Source organism: Oncorhynchus kisutch, linkage group LG8 (assembly GCF_002021735.2).
Source record: "Oncorhynchus kisutch isolate 150728-3 linkage group LG8, Okis_V2, whole genome shotgun sequence".
Classification (NCBI taxonomy): Eukaryota; Metazoa; Chordata; class Actinopteri; order Salmoniformes; family Salmonidae; genus Oncorhynchus; species Oncorhynchus kisutch.
In genome coordinates, this window is record NC_034181.2 from 42,848,707 (window position 1) to 42,854,706 (window position 6,000).

At 40.9% G+C, this 6,000-nt stretch overlaps 1 long non-coding RNA gene across 5 annotated transcripts in view; it reads left to right on the plus strand.

Moving 5' to 3' along the window:
- LOC109895055 (uncharacterized) overlaps nt 1-5,523 on the plus strand; it is a 66,908-nt gene extending 61,385 nt beyond the window's left edge. For all 5 annotated transcript variants that reach the window (XR_004210829.1, XR_002255933.2, XR_002255934.2 and 2 more), the window contains 2 exons: nt 294-371; nt 5,063-5,523. This is a non-coding gene — a long non-coding RNA (uncharacterized LOC109895055). The remainder of the gene's footprint in view (nt 1-293; nt 372-5,062) is intronic.
- Nucleotides 5,524-6,000: the final 477 nt, after the last annotated feature.

Here is a 6,000-nt window from a genome sequence, read left to right on the forward strand (position 1 = left end):
AATGAATTGAAAAGCCGTCTCAAGGATGATCAATGGAAACAAGATGCAGCTGAGTTCAATTTCTCATAGCAAAGGGTCTGAATACTTATGTAAATAAGGTATTTCTATAAACCTGTTTTCGCTTTGTCATTATGGGGTATTGTGTGTAGATTGATGATAAATATTTATTTAATCAATTTTAATATATGGCTATAACGTAACAAAATGTGGAAAAAGTCAAGTGGTCTGAACACTTTCCCCTGTATTGTCAGTGGGAAAAACTTCTAACATCCCATTATGTTATTCTGTTTCAGGTGAGAGGAGCCAGACAGAGAGAAAGAGGATAGCTTCTGATTTGTCCATGTGTTACGTATCGCCCACAGATCGAAGAGGTGAGTGTGAGATCTGGCATTTCACATAGGTCTGTTCTTGTCCTCTCGTTAGCTGGGCCATATCTGTCTCAATAACCTCTTATCATGGATCAAATAATCCTTACCTCAACCAATTCATAGTCTGAAATAGTTTTGGCCCCAGATGTCCCTAAGATGTGATGAGTGACATTGCATCTGTCAAACACTGATTGAATGAGACAAAGAGAAACGCTGTGCAAATTAAATGGTCTGACCCACATTCTGTGGTGTTATACATTTCTCAGAAGACCCTGAAAGCCCATTTATAAAAGTAAACCCTGGATGATCCCAGAAGTGAAGACTGGGCTTTTTCACAGTGCAGGAGAGACTATACATTATTTACTCTTTGACTGCAACACTGAAGGAGATAATGCAATTGTGCATCCAAAACAAATAGCCTCCTCTGGTGGAAAGTATTTTCTTGTGTGTTTTGATCATGTCTGTTTCCATCCAACCTGACATATGCAAAAGTATGTCTCCTTAAGGTTTCTATAGTCCTGTACTGTAAAAAAAAAATACTTATTTTCCACCATTATTTGCAAATAAATTCATTTAAAAATCCTACAATGTGATTTTCTGGATTTTTTTTCTCATTTTGTCTGTCATAGTTGAAGTGTACCTATGATGAAAATTACAGGCCTCATCTTTTTAAGTGGGAGAACTTGCACAATTGGTGGCTGACTAAATACTTTTTTGCCCCACTGTATGTCATAGAAAGAGCAGGTGTTCTTAATGTTTTGTATACTCAGTGTAATGTTCTACCGAAATATCTCTACTGGTTTTCACTGTACAATCTGGACAATGGATTGCATTTATAGATCTCATTCTTTAAAGGAGTTTTGAAATATGTTAAAAACTTGTCTTTGCTTTCAAAAAACCTTCAAAAGTCATTTAAATCAAGAATGTACCTTTTCGAGTTGCTTTTTGGAGGACAAAGGTACTGCTTAAATGTATGAGCATTCCAGAAAAAGGAACAAAGCTGTGTGTATGTGTGTGTGTGTGTGTGTGTGTGTAGTCAACCATTAGCCCCCTCCATCTGGCTGTGTCGCCTGTACCACCATAGAAAGCCACAGGGCCCATCCGAGGTAACTGAGCACTCTGGGATAGGTATAAGCAACGCCTAGTCACTCAGTGGTGGGATAGAGATGTGTTTAACACACAAAAAAGTACACGCCCACACATAGACAGTCACACACGTGCGTGAAACATGTGTGTAGTTTGACGCGGCTTTAGCTCCAGATAGATGTGTAAATGTGCAGACTCAAAGGGAGTAGGATGCAGAGAGTAGGATGTAAGAAAGAAAAAAAGAACCTGCCTGCCACAAACGGCCAGAAGACAGGCATGCGAGAAGGGAGGGAGGGAGGGAGGCAGGCAGGCAAGAAGGGAGGGAGGCAGGCAGGCAAGAACGGAGGTAGGCAGGGAGGGAGGGTGACAGGCAGGCAGGCAGGCAGGGAGTGCCCTTAAGGTGCTCTGTGCAAGCAAGGAGGTGTGCCCTTTGAACCCTTTGCTCTGTTCTTTCTTCCGTTTGGGTTTTGTTTTGTTCGAGGCAAGGAGAGATGCAAAGTTGAATGCAGTGGGGCCCCATCCATTGAAAACCAGTTGCGTATTAGCAGCTACAGTATATATTTTAGTGCTCTCCAAATACCTGCACAAAACATAAAGTACCTTGTAATATACACTGCTGTGCTTACCCCCAAAAATGTCAACTGCTGGACAGCAATGTATAAAGATGATAGAAAATGTATTTATCCTGAATAATTTTTACACTATTTAAAGCAATAAACAGCCGTATCTCTGTTGAAACTCCAGTAGCCCCAGCTGCTGTAGCAACATGGTATATACTTTCATAATGCCCCATAAAGGCTACCAGAGTCTCCATGCTTGTCAGCAGCCTCTATAGTTTCGAGAAACGTGATAGCATAATACCTTGTTGGAGGGAGTGTCTGGTGAGAGAGTGGTGGTGGTGGTGGGGGGGGGGTGTACAGAGGATCTGAACCCAGGTTGGGGTGAGTGTAAGGGGGATCTGATAAGGCGTTCCCCAGCTCCATCGCCCCATCGCCCCATCGCCCTATGAGAGAATAATAAGCGTCTGTAACACATAGACACTCCCAGGCCTTGTGTCCCCAGCACAAAACCTGGCTGTCTTATCCACTTCTAAGAACATAATGTAAGGCAATACATGTGAGAAGGCCAGGGGAACAATGCGTGGAAAGTGCAGTGTGATATGAGGGAGACTCATGTCAGGAGCCATTGTTGTGGCCCTTTGTTGCCGTCGAGTACCTTGGGAACTTTGAACTCAGAGTCCTCTTCATCTGCAGGCCTGGAGTTTGTATGTGGTGAAATGTATGCAAAATGTATAGTAGAAAGTTCACTCTTAGAAAAAAGGTTCCAAAAGGGTTTAGGTGGGAATTCGTGCTTCAGCAACCAAAAGACAGTAGGGGTGTTCAACAACAATGACAAAAATCACGAGAAGGGCTTAACAATAAAAAATTCCAAAAGGACTAATTCAAGGTAGAAAGGAGTTGGAGCACTCAAAAAAAAAAGCAAAGATTTATTTATTTTAGGTTTATTCTGCGGTCCCCACGGGATAACCCTTTTTGGATCTGTGGAAAGGGTTCTACCTGGAACCCAAAATAGTTCTAGCTGAAACCATAAAGAGTTAGTCACAGGGTTCTCCTATGTGGACGGCTGAAGAACCATTTTAGGTTCTAGATGGTAAATTCTTAGAAAAAAAGGTGCTATTCCTCGTGTTTTTGACAGTAGCTACAGCACGTGTGTTTGTTGTGCTGTACTTGTAAGTCATATGTTTGGATGAACAGTTGGTTTGAATGTATGTAGTAACATACAGTGGCTTGCGAAAGTATTCACCCCCTTGGCATTTTTCCTATTTTGTTGCCTTACAACCTGGAATTAATATGGATTTTTGGGGTGTTTATCATTTGATTTACACAACACGCCTACCACTTTGAAGATGCTAAATATATTTTATTGTGAAACAAACAAGAAATAGGACAAAAAACTGACAATTTGAGCGTGCATAACTATTCACCCCCCCAAAGTCAATTTTTTGTAGTGCCACCTTTTTCAGCAATTACAGCTGCAAGTCTCTTGGCGTACAGTATGTCTCTATAAGCTTGGCACATCTAGCCACTGGGATTTTTGCCCATTCTTCAAGGCAAAACTGATCCAGCTCCTTCAAATTGGATGGATTCCGCTGGTGTACAGCAAACTTGAGATCTGGACTTTGACTAGACTATTCCAAGACATTTAAATGTTTCCCCTTAAACCACTCAAATGTTGCTTTAGCAGTATGGTTAGGGTCAATGTCCTGCTGAAGGGTGAACCTCCGTCCCACTCTCAAATCTCTTGAAGACTGAAACAGGTTTCCCTCAAGAATTTCCCTGAATTAGGCACCATCGATCATTCCTTCAATCCTGACCAGTTTCACAGTCCCTGCAGATGAAAATCATCCCCACAGCATGATGCTGCCGCCACCATGCTCCACCGTAGGGCTGGTGCCAGGTTTCCTCCAGACGTGACACTTACCCAGTGCATGATGCTGCCACCATCATGCTTCACTATGGAGATGGTGTTCTCGGGGTGATGAGAGGTGTTGGGTTTGCGCCAGACATAGCGTTCTCCTTGATGGCCAAAAATATCAATTTTAGTCTCATCTAACCAGAGTACCTTCTTCCATATGTTTGGGGAGTCTCCCACGTGTCGTTTGGTGAACACTAAATGTGTTTGCTTATATTTTTCTTTAACCAATGGCTTTTTTCTGCCCACTCTTCTGTAAAGCCCAGCTTTGTGGATTATACGACTTAAAGTGGTCCTATGGACAGATACTCCAATCTCCTCTGTGGAGCTTTGCAGCTCCTTCAGGGTTATCTTTGGTCTTTTTGTTGCCTCCCTGATTAATGCCCTACTTGCATGGTCCGTGAGTTTTGGTGGGCAGCCCTCTCTTGGCAGGTTTGTTGTGGTGCCATTTTTGAATAATGGATTTAATGGTGCTTCATGGGATGTTCTTGAATATTTTTGATCTGTACTTCTCCACAACTTTGTCCCTGACCTGTTTGGAGAGCTCCTTGGTGTTCATGGTGCCGCTTGCTTGGTGGTTCCCCTTGCTTAGTGGTGTTGCAGACTCCGGTGCCTTTCAGAACAGGTGTATATATACACTGAGATCATGTGACACTTAGATTGCACACAGGTGGACTTAATTTAACTAATTATGTGACTTCTGAAGGTAATTGGTTGCACCAGATCTTATTTAGGGACTTCATAGCAAAGGGGGTGAATACATATGCACGCACCACTTTTCTGTTTTAAATGATTTTTGAAACAAGTTTTTTTTCTTCACTTCATCAATTTGGACTATTTTGTATATGTCCATTACATGAAATCCAAATAAAAATCAATTTAAATTACAGGTTGTAATGAAACAAAATAGGAAAAACGCCAAGGGAGATGAATACTTTTGCAAGGCACTGTAAACACATAGCTGTCCATTGGATAACAAAAGGAAAATACTTTTCATTGCCTGGGGTATGAAAGTAATGCCCCTCCAAGTTCAAAGTTCCAAGTTCACCCAAGACACAAGAGTTTAACATGAAGAGAATGATCACTTGGACAGAGATTATATTGTTAAACTAATAGTGTGTGTTTGTCTTGTCTAGGTGGAGCATCTATCTGGGTGACTCTCTACAGCTGTCTCGAGTGGAGAGAGAGGCATGGACTGTCATTTCCATCTGATCATCAACAACAGTCAAGATACAGTATGCTGATGAAGAAGGATACAGCAAACTACTATTTCTTATCAGCATGCATAGATAGTCAGCACTCAGTCATTTCTGTATCATTGTGATTTAAAAATCAGTTGCAAAACTGTTTACCTTCTACTGGGCTGTAAAAGTACAACATCATTTATTCTGAATTGTAAAAGTCTTTATTGTTGTACTGGATTTCAGGTGAATCTGTCCTTAGAATTGAGTATAAGTGAACCCAAATGGAACCCACAGTGCACTTGCTCTTCATCTGAAATATGAATTGATTGAAACAGTACATCAAGACAATATTTTTGTACGTTCTCAAATCACTGTATTTTCTCAATAAATGGAATAAAGTATATTCAATAATATTTTTGAGAAGTATTAATTTTCCCCACATGATTTCTGTCTACAGTAAGCCTTGTCTGTATACCTTTGACATAATTAGGTCCTCTGTGGAATCAAAGGAGAACGGTTGTTGACATGGCTGTAGTTGTTTCTGATGGCTCCTGCCAATGCTGAGAAACATACAGTTTGCATACAGTACAAAGACAGTATGTATTCCTACATTGTCAATGTGTTAGCATATGTCAAATTAGACACAACTGTAAAATCTAAAATGGATAAGATACTAGCTATGCTCATTACCCGAAGCACCTTGTCAACCAGAGAAAACGTTGTAGCATAGCCACATGTTGGGTTAGTGTTTGAATCTTCTACGTTTCTCCTACATACCCCGCATGTGACATGGAATACTACATGCAAATAGATTTAATTACATTTCAAAATTAATGAATTCACATACAAAGCATGCACTTAAAATACACACAAGGCATACGCTTAAGGCA